Source organism: Rhyacophila brunnea, unplaced genomic scaffold (assembly GCF_057557595.1).
Source record: "Rhyacophila brunnea isolate RB1 unplaced genomic scaffold, BYU_Rbru_1.0 scaffold_19, whole genome shotgun sequence".
Taxonomy (NCBI): domain Eukaryota; kingdom Metazoa; phylum Arthropoda; class Insecta; order Trichoptera; family Rhyacophilidae; genus Rhyacophila; species Rhyacophila brunnea.
Genome location: NW_028232848.1, coordinates 15,017,557 through 15,042,129, shown reverse-complemented (window position 1 = coordinate 15,042,129; position 24,573 = coordinate 15,017,557).

Here is a 24,573-nt window from a genome sequence, read left to right as displayed (position 1 = left end):
ACAAGTGTCTACGACAGTGAGGCATCCAATTGTCCTGAGGCCAGTCGTCCCATTCTCCCGTCTAGATGGTAGCGACTTGCCTGCGCAGTATAGTTTGTATATTATGGTATAGTAACACTTTTACGGCGCTTTTCAGTTTGCGCGAGCTACAGTTCTTCCGTCCATATACACGGGCTTCCCGATAAAAACCGGTTTCCACAGGTAAGCTTGAAGTAAAGCATCAGCGTCTAGCCGGCACTATAGATCTATCGCATCTAGCATTTTCAGACATTGCAAGAAGATTTTTTTTTCAGAAGACAGCTAAAAATACCGAAACTTGAATTATAAATAATAATGATGTTTTAATGAGGTATCGATAGTTATAAAATTTCATGAAGATTCTCTAGTTTTTGTAAATTCAATGAACCTGTTTACTTCCAGCCAATGTTTACTAGGTGCTTACTTATGGGCCAGCTATTTTTTGAATTAAATAAATCTCTTAAAAATATGAAATAAGAACAAAAAGATAAATATTTCTAAAAACTTACCAAAATTAATATGTTTCTCGAGTAATATTTTTACACTAAAATGATAAATATTGTTTAGAAAATGAGTACCTTGGTATCAAAGTGGGACAAACGCCACCTCCCACTAAATTCATGTTTTAATTGATTATGGTAGTGCAAGTGATGCTCTTTTCAAAAAATCCACCAAAAGTATCAAAAACGGTAGTTTTCATAGAGATTTTTGAGTTTAAAGTTGGTATGTTATATGAAAAACGGACACTTTTCACACATGTTTGTGAGTCTCCTGTAAAATTTTGTAAATGGCTTATGTCCCACTTTGATACCAAGGTACTCAAATATATAAAAACAATTTATTTGGACGTAAGGATGTTGTTAACTCGTCCATGGTCTGACGTGACATATAATATGCTTGATGAGATAATTTGGCTCTGGCAGTGATCAATAGCGAGAATCAATAATTTTTAGAATTTCAAAATTTTTAATTATTATTGCGTTGATATTTTGAATGGTTCATTGCAAAATCATAACGTGGTCATAATGAAAAGCCGTATGGTACTTTGAAAAGAACCATCAAACCTAGACGTATTAAAAGCCTAATAAATAGTGATAACATTGTCTCACTAGTAAATGTTTATAATCTGCCCTTTTTATGTATATCATTGTGTGGTTGTATTTATTATATACGTTACTATTAACTTTTTATTGCCTATAAATGATGTAATAAATTTATATTTAGTCATCCTGCATAAAGGTGATTAATGTTTACATCGATGTGACGAAAATTAGTGTGATGTCATGGACCGCTTGTTAGTTAGTGCCTAGGAGGACTACAGCTTGTTTTCAAAATAAACACCCGTCGAGGTGACATGTGTTTGATGGGAATATTTTTGAATAAATTTGCAAGCATTATGGGTAAACATAATATTATTGTTTGATGACTCTGTTCCAGTTTGTTAGATCGCTGTTGATTTTGGCGTTCGTCTTAATTTAATTGTTTTCTAAATAACTTAGAGATGTAGGAAGGAGCTTATTTAAAGTATTTTAAAATGAGCTTTTGTCTAATAATGTTTAAACTTCGTTTGATAAACTTTCATACAAAATAACTTAATATTATTATATTAACAGTTCGATAAAACATATTGTAACGTTTAATTTCGAAACAATTTTCTATTGAATATTTTACGAACATCAATAAAGTGTTTTAAAAATAGAACTTATTATTTTAGAAAATATTTTACATTATTATATATAGAAACATAATATGGTTTAAAGACATTTAAATTCAAGAAAGGATAACAGTATTAGTAAACAAATACACGGGTAGTACACAGAATGAGCTAAGTAATTCTTATAATAAAAACTTATAAAAAATCATCCACCCAAACTCACCTTCACATAAGTAGAATATGTCAACATCCGAAGCGATTCAATATTGAAAACAGTTATTGCCCTCCTAATTCGCTTTGCCAATGGTAGGTTAGTTCAGTATGTTAAGGGAATAAAAAAAAAAAATGCTCCCAATATTTAAGATAGTTATCAGGAAAATTTCCATTTACACAATTTTTTTAAATTTACACCATTATGTCGGGAAAATATGTAAATAAACATCTTGTAAGCAGTGTGCTGGTATTCCTAAGATAAATTTAGTCGAATAAACCATACAGGTTAAAGTAAAGGAATTTAAAAAACCATCCAATTTAAGTCTTTACTTCAACTAATACGAGGGTCGGATAATACACGTTATTATAGACAATATAAATATATATTATATATATAAAAATATATTAGTATGGTATGTGTCTGCAAATATATTGACATATAAGGAAGTCTGGCAATGGTTAGTGGAACATTTTAATTTATTGTGGTTAATCGAAAGTAGCGACACTTGGTCATGTGAAATCTTGTTTTAATTGAAGCGCACAAATTTGTATGGTGTTTACTGTTAAAACTACGTTTAATTTGTTTACAGTGTTTGCAGCTTTATACATGCAATAAATTTTAGAAAGCTACCAACAAAATATTTTTGAAGTTATACTTGTTTTGGAGCATTTGGGAAATCAGATTAGAGTGTATTTTTAGCATGTGACATGTAACACATACTTTATTTTTTCACACGAAAAAAAACGCGCTCGATTGGATTCGAACCACCGATTGTTCGGTTATCAGCTGAACACAATACCTTTACGCCACAGTATGATGCTGCAATTATGACGATTATACAGCATTATAATAAAGTTTAGAATTGTTTCGTTGCCTAGGCAGCGAATTTATTACTTTCGGCCCTTTCCAATTCCTTACGTTAACAAAATATTAAACGTCAGAGTGACATTTGGTACTTTAAAAATAAAAACAACGAGAAACCATAATTTAGTAATATAAGTTAAAGTGTATAGAAATATACCAACGGCGTTCCAATAAGCGGTCCATTTTCTTGAGTGTGTAATTTAACAATATAATTAAGAGCTAGTCAAAGAATCTAGTTTATCACAAGTTTTGTTTTTGTTTTGTTACGCCAAAGAAGTTTTAACGCGTGTACATATAGTACACATATCGATTTTTTTATTAAATCAGAATCGACTGAATATGGTAAAATATTGTAGTATTTGTATTAAATTCTGAATTAATCAAAAATATATATGTCTATTGTAACGCGAAGTTATTAATAATAGAATATGCGTACCCTTTGAGAAGACATCGGTAATATACTTTCCAGTCGCGCAATCATAATATAGTTTACATATTACAATATACTAAAGTCAACGAGAGCCTACTTGATTGGATAATGAAAGGAATGATAGTTCCGATTATGGGATCAAATAATAGATGAATTGAACTGGGGGAATTCCCTCCACTATAGCTTTGCTAATGTTATGAAATAAATCTAATCCAAACTTGACGCGAGGGACGATGTTTCAGTGATGCGCATAAGAGAAACTGGGTGACCTTTTCAATGTAATAACGCAATCTAGGATGGATTTTGAATAATAATTAACATATTGTGTGGGTACTGGGAGTTTCAAATTTCTGAATAAATTACATGCAATGTTATTACAACGTTTTATTATAACATTGGAGATTTAAAGACCGTTTTCCGCGTAGTCGAATGCGTAAGGCACTAGCGATTATACGTACATTTCCCGGTTTGGTCACAATACGTATAATACGTGACTTTTAAAAGCTTTGTGATTGAAAAATAACTTTTTTTGACGTATCAGAAAATATTGACATATAAATGAAATGGTAATAAACGAAGTTATTCAAATGAGGAAAGCATGAGGTAAAAAAATGAAAAGATTTACAATAAATAGTAGACGAAAAAGTGTTCTTACGGTAAAGCAAAGATTAATTCATAAACTCTTAATATCAGGGCGTGAGATCACGCTATCACGTGGATATAACTTATATATATAATTATGAATTAATAGCAGTAGAAATTAATATAAATGTTATAAGATATTAAAATATGAGTAAATAAAGCTCCAAGTGTAATATTAATATTTTGTATATAATAAAATAATGCATTGTAATATGTTAAAGAAAACACTGTATTTTAAGTAGTTAACAAACTGGCTAGCGTGGTTTCTGAATCCTTTTAATATTTTTGTCATGCTTTTAAAAATATTCCCCATTACTTTAATAAAGCTCCACAATAATTATATAAATATATATTATATATATATATATATAATAATAATTATATACAGTAATGATAGTAACGCTATTTCAATTATTTTATTCATCTGTCATTGATTTTTTTTAATAATTGTAGCCATGCAGAAAGCTTGTGCACAACTTTGGTTTAATAATGTGGTAACATTATTGAACAATCGTTGTATAATTGTGACCCAAACACACTACTAGATGATAAAATACAAAATGATTCTCAAACGTGTAGCGTGTAGATATTATTAAAATTATTTTGTGTAGAAAAACCCTCTTGAGTTATCCCATTTTTTCCAAATAATTGATAATCAATGATTTTATCACATTCTTTTACATCGTTGTATTATGTTATAAGTATATTATAATGAAATAAGTACTATTGATTAAAAAAAATCTTTATTATTAAGTGATATTGTATCAACTGTTTTTTTTAGTCGACAGTAAGTCATTTTTATGAACAGCATGAAGCTTTTTTAGAGCTTTTCATAATTCTAAACATAGACAGCTGTACATTTTTTATTTGACAACTTACAATAATATAAAATCAAAATTCTATTATTCATCTTATTACAAAACCTGATGCTGTTCAATACCATACCCATTGTATGCATATATAGTATAATTATAGTGGTAGGTAACTAAGTATTTCTATTTACATCCCCGATTGTGCATACGAGTATTATGTGCAACACGTTCGATTTAAAACCACAGGTGAATGGTTACCCTATTCAAGTGGTACTCAACTAGCCTTGCATTTATCAGCGACTAATTATAGTGATGATATATTCGTAAATAATGATGGATATTAAACTCGTCGTACAATTTATTTAAAATTAAAAATAACAATTTAAGGGAAGTATTACTTATTGAAAAATATGTAACTACTACCTTCATTAGTTATAAATAATATTCATCCTCACATTTTCTCACTCCTATACATTCATACATATAAAATCAATTTAGGCTACAATTCTCCGGTGGCTCGACTCTGCAGAACCTTAAATCTTTACGGTGATTGAGTGGATTCATTTTGTTCTTTTGCCTCTTTCAAATTAAGTTGCTCCAAAATCTAGACGACTGATTTTAATAGTATTTTTAAAAGTTTCTAGATTTACATCATGCGAGGATTTATTTTACGTTTTCGTGTTAAATAAGATAATATTATAAGAGAGTGTATAAAAGGAGATAATCTCGCACGGGGATATCCCCGTGGATTTTGCTCATTTGTAGACCATTCGACTACAAATTGAAATATTGGTAGTTCAAACTCACCCCACATTGTTATTTAGTTTTTCTTTTTCTTTCTTTCTTTTCAAGTCAGCTAAGACACATTTTCTTTTCAATCTCAAAGCCTTTGTTCAATCGCAGTGACAAGGCATATTATATAATGTTAAAATCCATGTGATTTTACTAAGATCGTTGCGATATATTGATAGCCTCACTGAGTTCATTGTCATCAAGTTATATTGTGTAATTATTGAAGTCCAGTGAACAATGGAAGCGTACTAAACCCTTATCTCTACAGAACAGAACCTGATACGTAGGTAGAGATAATAATGTTACATTGCATTCATGAATAGTGTAGGTAAGTGATATCTCTATAAGCATTAATTATTTTTTATAAGCAAGTTACCTGTTTTATTTATTTAATATTTATACAGAAATAATATAACCTATATTACTACAAATATTTTATTTGATTGCTACTTAATAATAAATAGTTTTTTATTACAATTTCGTTTAAAATATAATATAATATTATCTAAATAAATGAATAAAATACTAAATACATAAATCAATTTAGAAAATTGTAGGCCTCTATTTATATTTTAAGATCCAATTTTATGGCAGGGTCAATATAAATAAGTAGAATTTGGATTGATTTAAGTTGTGTACTATACCATGAAATTACTTAGAGTATTTTTTTGCGACCGAAGTTTTACTAAACAGAATTTTCAGGCACTATGCATACTGACACAGAATATATTTAATTCAGGTTTATATAGGTACCACAATACTATGTTAAAAGATCGTGAAAGCATTACTATTGTAAGTCAAGAAGTAAGTATTTATTTGTTATACAAACGAAAATTAACATCTACGTCATTTTATATTCCGTGTCAGTATGCATTTACCATTGGTGAGTATGCATAATACCTGTAAATGATGATAAACATAATAGTATAAAACTTATACCAATAAGAAACAAATTGCAAATTTCCTCAAGTACCTTCAGTTGATAATATACAGTATGTATAATTTATAATAACTAAATTTCATTGTAAAACAAAGCAAAATTTGGTAAATTTTCATTGTCCTGTATTTTTTTTATTCAAAATCTATGTTATAATATTTTTTTTCAAAAGTGTTGTATTTGGAATAGGTATGTATATTTATTTATTCATAATATATACCTGAACGATAGTTGACAAGTTAGTAAAGTGTGGCTTAAAATAAATTCCAAAAAAAATTCATCGCAGCACGGTGCTAGCGGTTTTCATACATTTAAGAGACACTGTTGATTAATTAATTGTTAGATATCTAATTTAAATATTAAACATAAATCAATAAATAAAACCAACGACATAATTTCGACTTGAATGTTATGTTTAATATGCATAATTAATGCAAATTTAATCCAAAATAATGCAAATGATAAAATAATGTTTTTGAGTCATTATGATCATCAACCAGGGTTGATCCACTGCTGGATGAAGGCTTCCTTTAGCTACTCTACTCTTCTCGGTTTCTAGAATTTTGCTGTCACGTACCTACATGCACCGACCTTTATGAGATTATTTATCCAGCGAGCTTTAAGGCGTCCTTCTGATCATTTATTACCAATACATGACGGCAGCGCCATGCCAGTCGATTGCCATTTCATTTGCTTAGCTTCCTCTATAAAATTGCGTACTATTATCTTATGTATTATTCATTTGTTTATTCTATAATATATCTGCGTTATGCTCAACATGCACCGTTCCATGCCACATTGCGCTACTCATTTTTTTTTATTTCTCTTATATTAGGAGTTCATGTTCCACACGTATACGTAAACGTTGCTAGCACACATTGGTTGAATACTTTACACTAAAGACACAATGGGAGGCTACTTAAGATACTATTCAGATGCTCAAATACACTCTATACCAGTTTGGTTCTGCTAATAATCTTGTACATAAATCATGGTCAATTGACATTTTGCTGTAGAGTATTTACATACATAATATTATTCGCAGTGAATATATTATTATATTATAGTAAATACATGATGATAATACCATTCTTATTATGATTTGTAATAGGTACATCGACACTATGGTAAGGCAAATGTTCATTAGTAACAATTTGCAAGTATTTTTTTTTGTTATGTTTTAATTTTCACTGCCTATCTACGTTACTTTAGGAATAATTGGATCTTTGTCACAGAATATCTCTTAAGGGGGGACATGCTCAGCGTAGGTTAAAATGGAACTTTTGTTCTATTTTCAAAGCATGATCCTGGACATACCTTAAACGTTGTAGGTAATCTATTTACATCATTTTGAAGCCTTATTATCTTTTATATTTATTTTAAACATTTGATGACTGCATAAAGTATTTTTATTACAAAAAATAGTATTTTTTTAAACCTATCGCTCTAATGTTTTAGAATATAGTCATATTTCAGTACATAACTGTGCAGCGGTGTTAAGATTTTTTAGATTTATTAATTTTTAAACGCATTTATAAAATCATTAGGATAAATTATATTGACATTATTATAGTGAAATATTTACGATAAAAAATTATATTGATAATCTCTGTGATCCCAAATTTTACAAGAATTAGGCATTTTATTATTCAAAAAATGGGCAAGATTAACACATTTGAAGATAATTCTAAAGATACTTATTATAAGCTATGTCTTTGACCATTCAAGTATGATAAACATCCTACGAATAATGATTGCTTTATAATAATTATTGACCTAAAAATAAGGTAGTGTTTTTTTGAAATACGCCATTTCTTTTGGCATTCTCCAGTGGTTAAGCTACAACATACGGCTGTAGCCATAAATTGAAAAACTATTTTTGAAGTAGGAGTAAAATGATGTTAACGCGCGTGTTTGAACATGTACCTAACCGCTTTTTTTTAACGGTACATGTTCAAACACGCGCGTTAACATCATTTTACATACATATTGTAACAATTTATATGAAATTCTAAATATAATACCTACCTCATTTCAATAAGTAAAGTAGATTTTGCAAAATCTATTTTAATCTTTCTCTCGACTATGTATTCTATTAAACTTACTAGTACTGACACGATTCACTAGTCTATCAGACAATGCCTTCATAATTTACCATACTACCTAACTTCCAGCATTGTTATTCAAGTTTGATTATTCAACAAAGCTACGCCAAGTGACGGCCAATGATATGTATGGATTAATCAACTCACATGTAAATCTACCTCTATCTACTGTTGATACAATATTCTAGTCGAGTTTGTAATCCGGTATTATGGCATTTGGGAATTTCAATGCGATCGCAGGTTCCCTGTGTGCTATTTCTACTGTTATTTCTACTATTCATATAACATAATGCGGCGCATTCAGAGATTTTTAGGCGCTTCGATATTGCATTAGCATGCCTGCATACCAAGCTTTCGTGTTTATAATTGACAAAAATATCAGAAACTTTAGTTGTACTAAACTGAAGTGTGTCAAACACTGGTTTGTTTACTGTTAGTAGATTTATAATATAATAGATTTTGAAGAACGTAAAAATATAACGTGTAAATAGCACTTTTGATGAATGTCAATACTTAATATTTTTTTATAAGTCAATGGTAGATTATTTATTATAGAAAAAAAATAATTTTGAAATACTTTAGAAATATAATAGGTATATAATTATGATAGAAACTTTTGCAAAAATAATTGATCAAATGAGACTTGAACTCAAGTATTTTATTTACCTTCAAAGTGAAATATAAGAGCAGTTGAAACCAAACTTGGTCTAACTTTTTTCCTTAGAATTTTATCTATATGTATATTATTATGTTTTAGAGATTGTTCAACATTGTATACATTCATTTTGATTTATATACATTTACAAGAGTTTTCGCTTAATAAGCATATCTTTAAAATAAATGTATACTTATCATTCAAAGATCTAGTTAAGAATCGACCTTGAAAGTATTCAAATTATCATCATCAAATACTATTAACACGCAAAGATCTCTAGGATAACACACTATTTTTTTTTATTTAAATGCCAGTTGGTTTTTTTAAGATTTTCAGTTCGATTTTTGTAGTCCCAAAATTATATCAATTTGAATCAAGCATATTAATCTTAAAGAAATTTACATGAAAAAACGTTATACGAGAAATAGTTGTTAGCTATTTGCCCAATCCATTAGGTGCTTGATTTTTTACCAAAAATTTTACCATAACAATTAAATATCTGAAGAATAGACTATCCCAGCAAAAGTGACAAATCAACAAGAAAATCATGTCAAACTGACATTAGAGCAAAAGTATACTATAAAACAATACCCGTGATGCGATCTTAAATGTATATTACAGTGAGTAATCAAGCACCATCAGTTGAGACAAAACGTATCATTATTATTAGATTTATTACATTATTCTATCGAAATTCACCACAATGGGGTTGGGACGCCAATCCAAATCTAATGTCTAGCGAAAATACCTGGCTTCGCTAGTTTTTATTAAATACTAATTAAGTACATAGTTGAGTACATATATTTACAATATGTCGTTATGCTCTAAGTTCCATGAAAATATAAACGCGCCTAGAGAAGTTAATACTTCTAGTTAATTTTGTCGTAATAAGATAGGTCAAACATTGTTTTACCGATGAATCACATTAGTGCAAAGCTATTGGATGTGTATTCAAGTTCCGCTGGTCATCGTAGTTTTTTGAAAGATTTTTTTTATAAGTAGATAATATCTGAGGTGTTTTAAAATGTTGTATATACAATGAAGAATATTATATTCTCAAATTTTGTGGATTATTCGTTGAATAAAAAAATAGTTTTATATGTAACATAAGTGTAAGGAAGTATTTTTAACGATTGATAAAACAAATCATGACATTGCGCCACGAATCTGACAGAAACTATGGCAAAAATTCAATCGTCGTGGAATGCAATTTTGGCTCTGCCGACGCTCACCGGCTGCTCAAATTGCATAACGGCGTTGCAATCTTGCATGTTCGGTTCGAATCCGTGTGGTTCCATGTAGGGCCACAGTAAACTTTGTTTCAGATAAGTATTTCGGCGGCGGTTTCAAAAACTTTCAAGTTTATTAATAATTTAATTATCATCAAAAATGTACATTAATAATATTATTGACCGAGGAGGAATTTAAATTCTAATGGAATTAAGTTTTGTACTATTCTATTTGAGTAGTTTTTTGCGACCTCGGGTACTATGTGCACTCACCAAAAGGTAAATGCATACTGACAACGAATACAGTTAATTACTTATATAACAAATCAATACAATAAATAAGGTGAAAACATTATCACATACCTATTAAGTCAAGGATCACAATAAAACAATATATAACAAACAAATTATGAATAGTTGAAGTATTTGTAAAAAAACCCCTACCTTATCACTAATAATACAATCGATAAGCGTATAAATCGTCAAAAACCTAATAAATTATTAGTAATTATACACAATGAAAATATTACATTCAAGATGTATAAAATTGTCAATATTGGGGCTTTAATGGAAATTTAATGGAGTTAACTAATGAGATGAAAATATTCTTACTTAATTTTTTAATTTGCATATAAGTATTAGATATTTTAAGTTTTTATTAAGTATTATTATAAATTTAAATTTTATATACCAATCTTACACTGCCATCCAACCACCTGATTGTATGAGTTTTTTAGGTAATTGGTTATTTTTAATCATACTTTGTCTGCCAAATCGATAAAGTCAATAAACTTTCACAAAATATAAGGCGATAGAAAGATAACCATAATATTAATTATACACATCGAGAATGTATCTTCTTTGTCATGTCCCATCATTTTTTATCTCAGACTCCAAAGAGACTAATTATGATTTAATTTTTCCTTTGTTTCATATACAGATCCCTATGGCACTGTTTTTTAACGTGCAGTAAATCTATTAAGAATTGGGTATTATTATTTGGATAAATGAATATACGTGTGGCCTCAATGATGTATACTGATGCCAATAGATATACTTCTAAAAAATGTTGAGACGCCACTGTCCAAGAAAGTCAGCAAATCCTATGTCTAGCCTCCGCGTGGCGTTCCCCGGGTAATGCAGATAATGTGCTGTATAACGCAACATATCTGTAGCTAATAGAGAAGGGTGCAAGGCGAAACTCTGGCGCCTTAAAACGAGAGACCTTTGCCTACGGGAAGGATCACCCAGACAGAAAAACCACACACCAACCCGTCTGGACAGCGTGGTGTGTTATGTCCAAAACCTTCATATGAAAACCAAAACTTCTAAAACCCGGCCCTCATTCTCCGGAGGCCAACCTGATACTGATCACGGCAGCGATCAGCGAAGGAAGGCAGAAGGTGCTAACAATCCCCGGAGACCCGGAAAAGGCTGCCAACAGATGACCATTGCTACATATAACGCAAGAACATTGTCCAGCGATGCCAAACTTGTAGAGTTTCAAGAAGAGCTCCGGAATATCCACTGGGATGTTGTCGGACTCAGCGAAGTAAGGCGTAAAGGTGAGAGTATTATTACTTTACAAAGCGGACATGTGCTGTATTCCAAAGGAACCGATGAAGGACGCACGAGCGGTGTTGGATTTGTTGTCAACAAAGCCTGGAGGGACCGCATAGTCGAGTTCAACTGCATTTTTGACAGGGTCGCAAGCGTGATACTTAAAATCAATGCTAGGTACCGGATTCAGATTTTGCAAGTATATGCTCCGACACAGAGCTATCCTGATGAAAAAGTGGAAGAGTTTTACGAGGAAATAACATCCTTGAAAAATAAAAATAAATGCCACTTCAACATCATAATGGGAGATTTCAATGCACGTTTTGGATCATACCAAAGAGATGACGTAGCGGTCGGACATTTCGGACATGGCTCAAGGGATGGTAGAGGGGACATGCTTGTGGAGTTTGCTGAAACCAACAATCTTTACATCATGAATTCCTTTTTTCAACATAAACCTACACGTAAATGGACGTGGAGAAGCCCGTCAGGAAGGACCAGCGAAATTGATTACATCCTCACTGACAGAAAATATACATTTTTAAACTGTAAGGTGTTCAATCTGTTTAACACCGGCAGTGATCACCGGATGGTGAGATCTAAGATAAGATTGAACGTCAAATCAGAAAGATTTAAACTGCAGAATAAGTCAAATGCTCGCGTATACCTGCAGAACAATACTGAATTCCTAAATGAACTCAAAAATGCACTATCGGCTTTCTTAGATGAGAACGAAACCGTTTCCCTATCCAACGCGGAGGATATAACGAATATTATTCTACAATGTGCAGAAAAACAGGCGTAAAAAGCTCAAAAGTTACACCTTCCACCAAGCTTTCGAAGGCAACATTGAATCTTATGGAGCAGAGAAGGAAAACCAAGAGCGATAGACAGGCACAAAACGATATGGAGTTTTCATCACTTTGCAAAACCCTCCGAAGGAAGATAAGAGAAGACCTTCGTAAATTCAATGTAAACCTCATACAAGCAATTGTAAAAGCAGGCAGAAGTTTAAACAAAAACAAGCAATGCTTGTCGATAGGAAAACGTCAAATCACAGCACTAAAAGCAAAAGATGGTTCTATCGTCAGAAATTGGGAACATTTGTTAAGCGGAGTTGAAAAGTTCTACAGCGATCTCTACAGTGATGACACTGACAATACGACAATAGACTTAGATCTTCAGAGAAATGGAAATTCAGAAAACCATACTCCCGAAATCACATCCTGGGAAGTAACCCATGCTTTAAATCACATGAAAAGTGGGAAAGCCCCCGGGGAAGACGGTTTAACGATAGATATCCTCAAAAAAGCGGGAAAGGATGCAAATGAAGTACTTGCACAATTGTTCACAGCCTGCATATGCAAAGAGGATGTCCCAGAGGTATGGAAAAATGCCAGCATTGTCATTCTTCACAAAAAAGGTGACAAAGAAGACCTAGCAAATTATCGTCCAATAAGTCTACTCCATATTCTCTACAAGACGTTCACAAAAATTCTCTCAAACCGTCTGCAAAATGTACTAGACGAGAACCAACCGAGAGAACAAGCTGGATTTAGAGGAGGATACAGCACTATGGACCATATCCAAGTCGTCAGAGAAATCATAGAGCGGTACTAGGAATACAAACTGCCACTATGCATGGGTTTTATAGACTATGAGAAGGCGTTTGATTCGATAAAGAAATGTTCAATACTCGAGGCACTAATATATACAGTAGCGCAACAGCATCTGTAAATCTCCATAAACCATCGCGCAGATTTCCTATCAGCAAAGGAGTCCGACAAGGTGATACAATCTCACCTAAACTATTTACAGCTACCCTTGAAGACTTATTCAGGCAACTTGACTGGAATGACAAAGGGATCCCCATAAATGGAGAATACCTGAGTCATCTGCGCTTTGCCGATGACATAATAATTTTTTCGCAAGACTCAGAAGACCTCCAAAGCAGAATGCAGGAACTCGCTGAAGTAAGCAACAAAGTAGGTTTGAAAATAAATGTAACTAAGACGAAAGTCATGTTCAACTGCTTTGCAGGCCAAAAAGAGATCCTCATCAATGGCACTCAGTTCGAACAGGTGAAAAGCTACATATATCTGGGACAACAAGTGTCTATAATAGATGGATGTATGTTTGATAAAATTGTTCGCAGAGTAAAGCTAGGCTGGAGTGCTTTTGGCCGCCTGAATAATATCTTCAAAAGTGACCTTCCACTGTGCCTAAAGCGCAAAGTGTTCAACCAGTATGTGCTTCCCGTGATGACATATGCGTGTGAAACATGGACCCTAAGTAAAAGAGAGATCCAGAAACTTAGAGTAGCACAACGTGGTATGGAGAGGTGCATGCTGGGCATAACGCGAAAGGACAAAAAGAGGAATGAGTGGATAAGGAAGTAGACAAGGGTTTGCGATGTAATAGAGTTTATTAAAAGCCTTAAATGGAGATGGGCTGGACACATAGCTCGAAGAAGAGACAATCGTTGGACAAATCTAGTCATCAAGTGGTATCCAAGAAGTACAAAACGTCCACAAGGTAGACCTAGAGGCCGCTGGATCGATGAAATGATAAAGTTCTGCCGAAGTACGTGGCAACGCAATGCACAGGACCGAGAGAAGTGGAAGCAACTTGAAGAGGCCTTCATCCAGCAGTGGATAGATTTAGGCTGATGATGATGATGATGATACAAGCTTAATAAATATAAAATAACTAGCTGACCCGGCAAACGTTGTTCTGCCATATAAATTATTTCTAGTGATATTTTGGTTGTTAAATAAAAAATAACGAATGTATCGTGTGTGGGGATGGGATCTATGACAGAAAGAGGAATAGAGCGCTGTAGACGATGACCGCCGAAAACAAAAAAATATCAACCATTCATTTTCTGAATTCAAAATGACTAATGATGTTCATAATGAATGAATTAACTGTGACAGGATCTCGTTGTTTAATGTTTATGCAATATCCGTCTTGTCCCTTCCAGAAAATTAGCGGATATTGGAGAGCGTCGTATGAACGGTGTGTGTCAGCGATGAACTCCAGATTATTGTTTCTTCTTCGAATCACGATTTCTCGCGTCGATGTGCGGTCGCCAACCATGATTCCAGCAATGTCGTCAACAACAGGTGCATTGAATCGACGCACGTGCTCTCCAGCTGGTGTTTTATCAGGATTGATGACAATAGCGTGATTGTCACTTTGCAATTCGTGCATGTGTGCTTTGAAGAATTTCAATAATTCATTGTGCTCATTCAACAGGGCGTCCAGTTCGCCGACGATGCGCCTGGAAATAGGTGAATTGAGGCCATTTAGCCGCAACGTGCATCCACATGATTGATGTCTTCACCGCCCATGAAGTAGATTTGTAAAAAAATATGTGGTTCGTTTGGCATTGGCAGCAATGAGCCTACTTTGTGGTATGCTTGGCCTTTGATTTTGAACGTAGAATGGAATTGTTGACCATTTGCCGCAGTATTGTGAACTATTTCTGTTGCTCCGAACGAAGTCATTTGTAAGCATGAATTGAATGTGCGAATGGACTTCAGGAACAGGTTTAAATCTGGAACCGTGCCGATGAGCAAGCCGTTCAATGGTTCTGGTGGTATCTCAATTTCTGGTAGTTGCACTTTTCCTGATGCGCAACACATCCCGGCTGACTCATGTTTGAATTTGAGCGCATGACAATGGGGACATTCTTTGTCCATAGCACCAATCAGCACTTTCGGATGAGCGGAATATTCAATATCTGGCTCGTACTCGAATGCGAGACGAAGGAACGAAGCGGATGTAAATGTTCGATGTACTTGTTGGCGTTGTCGGTCATTTATTCTGCGTGTGTTAACTACGAACCGGCGCGCTTGGCTCCGTTCCAATTGTCGTTGTTGATTTTGTTCAGCTCGTGCCTCTTATGATTGAGATGCACGCAATTGCGACATGCTTACACGCACGTTTTTGTTCTCTTGTTGGATTTGTTCGTCTGTTCTTTCTGCTCTACTAGTTCGCATATTTGTTGGTTTTGTCATTCGACGGCGTAAATGGCCCCCCTTGCGTCTTGCTGGCATTGTGCACTGTAATACACGCACATAAAAATAGATAAATTAAAATAAATCGTACAAAATTTTGCACGCACTGCGTTGTGATATGCCGAATGAAATGTCAAAATGACGCAACGCTTCTCTTGAATTCTTCTCGGACGTAGCGCCATCTGTCATTCAACAACATAAATAATTTTGTTCTGTTTGAAATACGAACGACGGTTAAATTTGTTCATACAAAAATAATAAAATCGCGATTAAAAAATGGGAGAGTGGGGGTAGGAGATTTAAAACTTGGGGTTATAAGTATTTTTTTATGCCAAATAATAAAAAAAAATACAAAAAAAAAATGGCCAAAAAAATAAAAGGAAATTTTTCTGGATAGAGATACCCTAATCACCTAGCGGTATGAAATATATTTGTGTACTTATTTTCATACCTAACAAATATACATAAAAATTTTCATAAAAATCGGTCGAGCCATTTCGGAGGAGTTCGACCACAAACATCGTGACACGAGATTTTTATATATATAGAGATTATTGCTTTGACTAATCAAATTCACCTAAGAGTGTTGCATTGGATTATTAATTGTCTTGTTTGTGTTTAATTGGGGTTAAAGGGGTTCATGTATGCCAAAGATAGATAACATCAACATGATTGTAAAAAATATCGAATGCAATTGAATGGAGATACGTGGATATAAGTTAGATATGAAATAGTGTGCACCTCACAAGTTTCACTTACTAAGTAATTATAACGAATGCATCTGCGACCGAAGAGTGCTATTGTGGCAACTTCTAGAGTCAGGTTTCAAATACTGAGTCCAATAATTTAACATGCTCATTTCCAATGTGTTTTTGGACGCAGAGTATAATCATATTTTAGGTTCAGTTACAAATCTATGTATCTACAATCAGACGTGGATGAAAACAGAGTTATCAAAAAGATCACAGAATATTATTGTGAGTGAGTGAGTGAACAGAATATTCAAGTGCCACGGACTGTACTTTTGTGTCACATGCGGTCTCTTGTTCAAAAATCGTAAACTTTGTGAGCGAATTGATTTATTTTGAATAAAATTTTATTCGGAATTCTCGAATGGCATATTTGCAGCTATTTGTCGAGTGTTTTACCTATTATACTAACTTTTCCGTTCAAAATGTGAAGGAAATTTATTAAATTTTGCCATTGTTGTTTTTATTTTCGCTCGTGTATTTTATGTATGGCTTTCAATTTGCATGAAAATTATAATTATATTGGAGATTTCTAGAATTAATTTATTATAACCTCTACGGGTAGTATACTTTTTGTCATGATTTATTGTTGGCATTGAGATTAATGTTAGTCATCGTCTAACTTTATGAACCTGCCTAACCTATGATTTATCCAGTTTTAAAACTACCAGGAATTTACCACACTCTCCTATTATTGCCATTCTTAAAATTAAACAAACGAATTATATTTTAATTTTGAATTAAACAACACAAGATGTATATCATTCACCAATCACAAAGAAATACTCACATACATGATACAAACAGACATACAATTCTGCGGGATCGGCATCAAGTGTAACGGGTACCTAATACAAAATACTATGATCCGAACGTATATTTTGTGTTTTCCGTGCTTCACCCAAACAAATTAAAGTCGTAATATTTTGCATAAGGTGCTGAAATACTACGCTTTAAAATACCGCAAGGTGACGTGAAATAAAATGTAGCTTTCTCTAGTTGCGCGAAAAAGCTCATTTTTCAAAATGAGAACGAAAGAAAGAGACGTCTATAGTTTGTAACCCGGAAGAGAGGGGTTGCAACAGAAAGGAGACGGGTGTATGCATAATCTTGCGGTGATGTAGCGAAAAAGTTTTGCCTTACAGCTAGACGGTCGCGAGCTTCGACAGGCTGATAAGTTAAAAGCTCTCTGTTTTCTTGTTTCACTGCTGAGTTTTGTTTGAGGAACTAGTGCTGGTTAAACATCCGGTTTTAAATAACAAATTTGTACTATGAATTAGGACTCATTATGGATTCACATAGGATTCACATAGGTTTTTATCGAAAACATTGGAAAGTATATAGATTGCATATTAATCAATAATGTTTATAATATAACCACAAGTACTTTATAATAAAGGCATGTGGTTTTTTCAATCCACATATTATATTAAATTGAATACAGATTTATAATGTTATTATTACATCCAAACTATGGAAGCCCAGATTATGCTCTGATTGGAATAGTATTTTACTGTTTGAATAATTAATTTAATGAAAAAAAACTAAGTTATTGAAATGTGCACGCCAAAAAATATTTCATTTAAACAGATTGTACTTACGATGGTCTAAATGGTAAAGTGGCCATCTCTGATGCCATGCGTCATGGAGATACCGAGACTGACAAAAGCTCAACTTATTTTTTCTTATCCATTGCAATCCAATGGTTTTGGAAAATGAAATGAAAAATAAACATTCCTCGTAAAAATGTAATACCCATAGATACCTAATTAAGAACAAACATGACATACGTACAGACATATATTATTTTGTGTTATAATACTTTTAAAATTTAGATTTGAATAATTGTGGTTGCTGAAAGACTAGAATTTCTAAGTAATTTTATTATTAGCTTTTCTCGTTCATACTATAGAATCTAGATCCAAATGTGCATTCAAAAAATAACATGTTATTTTGTGAGATGGAAAATTTTAAGGCGTGAACTATAAATTTAGAGGTTCATATTTTATTGAAGAAAGTTGGCGAAAAATGAAGAAAATTGAACAATTATTCTATTTTAATTATTACAATGATGGTTGCGGTCAAATTTTTTTCTGTTTAAATTTAATAAAAATTACAAAACAATATAATATTAATATCAAAATATAAAATTGACTAACCTTTTTGTTAACTTATAGGAGTATCGTCTACTGATGTTATATGATATCAATAATTGCTTTGGACGCTGACCCTAAACTTTATTTTATAATGTAAATTAATATTTTTTTTAAATAATGTGGTATGGAAATATTAAAATATTCATTTTATTTATTTTCAATGCTGCTTTTCTTTCACTAAATGTTTGAATTATCAGAATTTTTGTATGAGACACTCACAACTTTTGATTAGATGTTACATTTAGAATTGAAAATCAGTATTCACTAAGTATTATAATAAATACATTTATAAATATTATAGGTTAATGTATTAGTTTAAGTCCTTATATTATAACCAATAACCTGAAGGATTTATTGTTAGGTATAATGCATTTCAGTTGATATAAAAAAAGTTGAAAACAAAACGAGTAATATAAAATAAGTAAGCCAAAGCAAAAGCCTTCCGCACAGTGCACTGAAAGCTTTTGAAAGCGCTGAAGCTTAGCGGATATCACATCAGCCGGAGTCAGAGCTGAAAACAATAAAAGCTGCGAACGGATATGTGGAAATAGGTACCTCTCAATTATTTTGAAAATGGCAATCACATCGCTGGTGCAATTTCCTTGAGTGAAATAATGGTTTCGTAAATATAATTATTGGTATCATTCATATATTATATTATATACTGTCTGAATACATGTTCCTGTTTATGCTTATTTATTCTGGTAGTAAATGGAATGTGTACTTATATACAAGATATTTTTTTGAGATTAATACTAAAGTCGATACGATAAATATTATAACATTACTTTAGAATTGCAATTTGATGATTGGTATACTATTATAAATAGAATTTCACTGAGTTAATATACCATGCTTACATTATGATACTCGAATCCGTGAATGATATTATAAGTGCAAGGAAAATCAAGTATCTTGATGAGTTACGTGTACCGGGATTTGAAAGCCACCTTTCTCCTGAGGCTGAAATGGACAGCCTTTATCTAGCATATTATATAGACTTGGATACAAACAATGATTCTTATTTAGAATCAAGGTTGACTATATTCAAGCCGTGGCACTAAATAATGAATTACAATAATTGTAACACTAGATATTGATTATTTTCGAATACAATGCGGCAACCTGTTAGTAATAAAACAATATTTTTTATTGCATACCAATTTATTTCAATATGTAACAATCATCATTTTTCCGAATACGAAGTTTAGAACCCAGGAAGACGGACACAGAAATGAGGAAGCAGTGTAGATGGATAGAAAAGCTCTTCTCAACGTCGATAGCTTTGTGGTGTAGAAGGGCGTTACTTGTGGGCCAGTCATGGACTAAAACCGCATGCGGTTTAGAACCGTGTGCCATTCTAAACTTATGATTTCTATTCATGAAAACATATTTTCACTAAGTTTGTAAGTGTAAGTGTATGGTATAAACGGATACAATTAGATGCTTATAATTATATACTTTGTGAAAATATATTTCCATGAACAAAAATCATAAGTTTAGTATGGCACACGATTCCAAGCCACATATGATTTTAGTCCATGGATGGCCTCTTAGTATGCAATGAAAAATCTTGATCATCAATACATACAAGATTGTATCACGATAACATAGATACTTTAAAATTATACTGGTTTTACTATATTTTTCAATTAGTAATAATCTCTGTAAATCTTTTTGAAAAATACACCACGTCTCCTCTGAATATCGAAAACTAACGCTCCGATTAATTAAAGAAAAATATTATCCAGAGCCTCGTATACTACCTTACTTTACGTGAAAATGCACTTTGGTAGAATAATACATTTTCCCTATAATATATACTTTTAGCTTTAAACTAGCTTCCATGATATTTTTTTTACGTTACTTGCGTAATTAAGTTGTATGGTTTAGGTGGGTATTATGTTCATGATTATTTTATAATTCAATAACATTAATTATTTTAACGTTTATAAAATCAATATTATGATTTTCTCGATTTTAACATTGATATACCTATATGAAAATTATATTCAAAACAAAAGGATGTTTAGGACCCATACAATATTTTCACAGTTATATGATTTGTATTTATAAAGTTTTTTTTTTAATTTTACTATACTCTATGTTGTACTATGTTATTTCGTATTCACAACTAGTTATTTCGGGCAATAGACCGATTGTCAGAATGTCGTATACCTATAATTATAATAGTACACATTATATTGATGCATTAATTCGTTAAACGATTACTTTCCGACTGCCTTTCTACAAGACATGCTTACTTTTCATTTCTCTTGAATCTCGTAGATCACTTCTGCTGTTGAGACATTTTTGTCTGCTTTTACGACAGATGGTTCATACTACCCTATAGTACTTACGTAGCAAGCAGCCATCACCTATTTTGGGTCAGAACTGTTTCTTCAAGTCTATCAGGCACCATTAGCGAGGGGTTCAAGACTAGCCAATGCACTCTTTAAATACATATACATTTTTAGTGATGTGCTGTACATTTCGTTTTTTTATATTTTCTTCTTCTCTCTTGTGAGGGTAATATTTATTTTGTTATAATATAAATCTCATATTATGAACGTCCTGATTTTTTTTGTCCACAATGTTTTGTTTTCTTAAATAAATAAATACATCATTATTATAACTATAATCAAACCAGCAAATTTAAGTAGGTAAAGTAACACAAACACTAAAATTTTAGGAATTCATATCAAAAATAATATATATATCGTGGGATAATCATTTTTCCTATATTATAAATCCATGTTTATGTATTATTAATTCTACGAGTTAAAATAGATAAACGAATAACTTTAATTTCTCAAAACTAAATTAGTTTATAATATAAACTTCCATTCTACTAAGTTTTCAATGGAACATAATTTCTACTTAATAATTACTTTCGTTTCCCGTCAATTATTATCTTAGCAGTAAGTTTTGTTGCTTTTTTATAATTGAATTCTAAATGAAAACTTTATTTTTTTTCTATTTATTTAGTTAAATAATAACTATTGCACTGTTAATGTTATACGTAACTATATGGAGGTAGAAGATTTATAGACAGAATGCCCGCTTCATCAAAACTGATTTTAATTGAAAGAAAACAGTCTTGGTAAAATTAAATTCGATCAGGAAAATATTTTCCTAGTTTTCTTTGAAATTGGCTTGGTTTAATATCAGCGAGACGTGATTTTCATTTTTCTGAAAAGAGATTGTTTAATAAATATTATAATAAGCGCTATAAAGAAATATTAATTTTATAATTAATTTAATCTTTAATATTATAGGCTAAAATCTGCAACATTTATTTTCTTATACATTCCATATGAGCATAAAATTAAAATTCAATAAAATGACAATAACATATTTTTTTAGAATTTGTTAGAGTTTTACTATAGGTACATAACACGGGGTTTCCAAACAGCGTTTTAAATAAAGTTTCACTTTGGACGATTTCCAAATTGAAAATAAATGTAGAAAAACACGAATGATGTCGATGTACTTTTCGAAATACGAAAACTTAAACATTGTATTAGTGCACGGATTTTAATAAAAAAGTAAACTTACAGTTATTAATAAAAACAGTTTTAATGTACCTACCTAAAAACGTATTGATTTTCAAAATAAAAATTGTTAGTAAGTTCTCTTCGATTTCCACTACAAAACATCAAGAGTTTTTTTCCGGATTTACAGACAATCATTGACTGAAACAGTTCTCTTTTTTTACGGAACCATAATCAAAGTAATTGACGTATAATATTAGGAACTAATAATTATTCAGTGCATATTATGAATGCTATAATTATATTTTTGAAAATTTGTTATATAGGTATATATCAAAACGTGAAAATAGTGCGTTTAAAAATTTGAATATCCGGCGTATATAAAATAGATCCATTAAAAGAATAAGTAATTGGTAAATGATATAAGAAATATCAATCATACAATTACTAAAATAGGTATTTTATTTATTATTTTTTTTTAAACTGTTCAGTGTCACGACTCACGAGGCTTTGAATATTAAACGAAAAAAATACACAAAACCCATAACGGACGCCGAGGGAAAGGGTGATATTGAAAAATTTTGAGCATTATTTTACGACCATATCATTTTTATTAGGTTTTCGATCGACACCTCTCTGGGGACATTCGGTTCGCATCTTTTTTAACTTCCAATAACGGTATTGCCATGCGGCGGATATATAAAAAAGCAGCCGAAATAAAAGGGAATGAATAAAATTTGGAGGGTGGGGAGTGCGATTTTGATTTGTTTTCAGCGAATTTTACTTACGCATAAATTTTGGCGATCCCTTTAAAGTGCACATGACGTCATAAATAGACGTCAAACGATATGTTTTATTACGTTTAAAAATAGAACGCAACCTATAATATTGTTTACCCATTGTCACGATTTTAATCATACAATTATTTTATTTCTGGCCATTTTTTATCTGATATAATACTCGTACATAAATATTAACTGCCTGGTACTAGAGTTACTTGTCATATTTATTATACATAGATAGACTACTATAAGAGACTATACAATGACATTGAATATTTGAAATAACGTATAACACATAAGTATATATTATGTTGTTTTTATAATCAACATACATCTGTCCATAAACAAATAAATAAACATTATAAAAATAGCTTGAATTATATGAAATTTAATGACAATGTTTTTTTTCAATCCCGGATGGGAAACATGTGTAAGAAATGTACTGGAAAAAGGCAAGTGTGGCCATATATTTGAGAGAAAATTTACAGAAAAACCATTTTTGGTACATTACATATATCCGGAAACCATGAATGAATCATTTACATGTTTCGCTCAACTTTGCAAAATCGTCTATATGAGATGAGTTGCTGCTGAAATGGGCATTGTACAACCAAAAAGAGTGTTATTTTCACCAAAGTGACTTAATGTCTTTGGAATATGTAGGGATGTTAAAAAGAATCTTTATTTTACTTTGCATACGATACCCATTTCTAATATATAATTAGTATTGTTTAGGGATAGTTAGATCCACCGATAGCTTTTTAACTATATCATATTTGGTTGAGCCAATTATGGTCGCCCTCATCCCAATATTTCCCTTCTACCTATAATCCAAATTATTGTTGCAAGTCCAGGCGCAACTCAGTTACGGGTCAACAGTCAACCGTGATTGATAAACAGTTAGTCACATCAAGACCTCAATCGCGTCAAGACTTCATTACAGTTTGATTGTCGTGAAACGTAATTCAACTCGCGAGTCTCCATACAGGGCGACTTAGAAAAGTAACGGTTCAACCACCAACCGGTGTTGCATAAAGATCGGCACGAGTCATTATAAATGCATTGTGTCAAGTTGTTTCAAGTGTCATCATATATATGAAGTAATTTTCTGTTGCTTCACGTGAAAGTGATAGTGCTATACTTAACAATCAGTAATAAGTGTGTGCGTGCAGGACTCGGCTAGTAAGAAAAGCACCCAAAGAACCAGCAGTCCTGATTACCTTAACATCTAAAATAAGTTCCTGGACACACCCCTGCTTTCGCTGTCCTTCACCAAAATCTAAATCCTCAACTCACCTTCATACAGTCCACAAAAGCGAAACCAATATTATTATTAATCACCATGCAATTAGCACATAAACCTTCATCATGGATCTAGAGCAGTGGTTCTCACTGTGCAGGAAATTTGTGCGCATTTGATGCTTCACCGAAATATTATTAGTTTCCGCACATTTAGTA